General features: G+C 45.2%; 2 protein-coding genes across 3 annotated transcripts in view; one reads left to right on the forward strand and one right to left on the reverse strand.

The window, feature by feature from the left end:
* Window positions 1-845, reverse strand: part of pcxb (pyruvate carboxylase b) — a 236,066-nt gene that overhangs the window by 65,564 nt on the left and 169,657 nt on the right. The gene's annotated exons all lie outside the window — the stretch shown is intronic.
* Window positions 48-845, forward strand: part of LOC103384998 (leucine-rich repeat and fibronectin type-III domain-containing protein 4) — a 30,608-nt gene continuing 29,810 nt past the window's right edge. Inside the window, exon 1 of the mRNA XM_008318742.3 lies at window positions 48-303. The gene's annotated coding sequence lies outside the window, so the exon portion shown is untranslated. The remainder of the gene's footprint in view (window positions 304-845) is intronic.

Consider the following 845-nt stretch of genomic DNA (forward strand, 5'->3'; position numbering starts at 1 on the left):
GATTAACACGGCTTAAGATTTAACCCACATACAGTCTGTCGGAAGCGCGACAGAGAAGGCAGGCAGAGCACTGCAGCTGTCGAGACCAAGTGTGGGGACGACCAAGGGGAGGAGACAGAGAGAGAGAGAGAGAGAGAGAGAGAGAGGGAGAGGGAGAGAGGCAGAAAGCAAGAGTGAGAGGGAGAGACAGAGTGTGAGAGAGAAGGGTGTTTTTTTTTTCCAAAGAACTGAGATACTGAGCGAGCCGTACAGACAGAGATGTAACTGCTCCAAGTGTCGCGTTGGAATGCACTGGAAAACAAGGTTAGTATTGCATGTTTTTTTCTGTCTAGCAGAGCAGAAGCAAATAGGGAGAAGATGTGTATAAAATAAGAAAGAAAAAAGGTGAAAAACTTGAATGTAGCAGTGGAAATCTAAAAGCAGACACCAAGGAGGAGGAGGTGTGGATAAAACTGGAATAAAAGGTAAAGAAATAATTAGGACTATCTAACTGCATTCAGAAGGGAGGAATCTGGCACGGATGCTACCGCACTAATGTTTCGCATACACACGCACACACAGAGAAGAGCGAGTGTGCAGCTTTAGAGCAGGATAATGAGATTTTCTTCTCAAAGGTGTTGGCTTTTGGAGTTTGTCGGACAGAAATGAAAGTGTTGAGTACCTGTGTGTGAGTGGGTTTTGAACTGTCTGACAGTCAAGGCACTTATCAATAGCCCGATTGTTTCATTAAAGGTGTTTGCAAGTGTATGTGTGTGTGTGTGTGTTAGTGAGAGAGAGAAAGAAAGTGAGAGAGTGGGAGAGAGAGATAGACATAGAGTGAGAGAGAGAGCAGGAGACACGGGGAC

Source organism: Cynoglossus semilaevis, chromosome 1 (assembly GCF_000523025.1).
Source record: "Cynoglossus semilaevis isolate Cse_v1.0 chromosome 1, Cse_v1.0, whole genome shotgun sequence".
NCBI lineage: Eukaryota > Metazoa > Chordata > Actinopteri > Pleuronectiformes > Cynoglossidae > Cynoglossus > Cynoglossus semilaevis.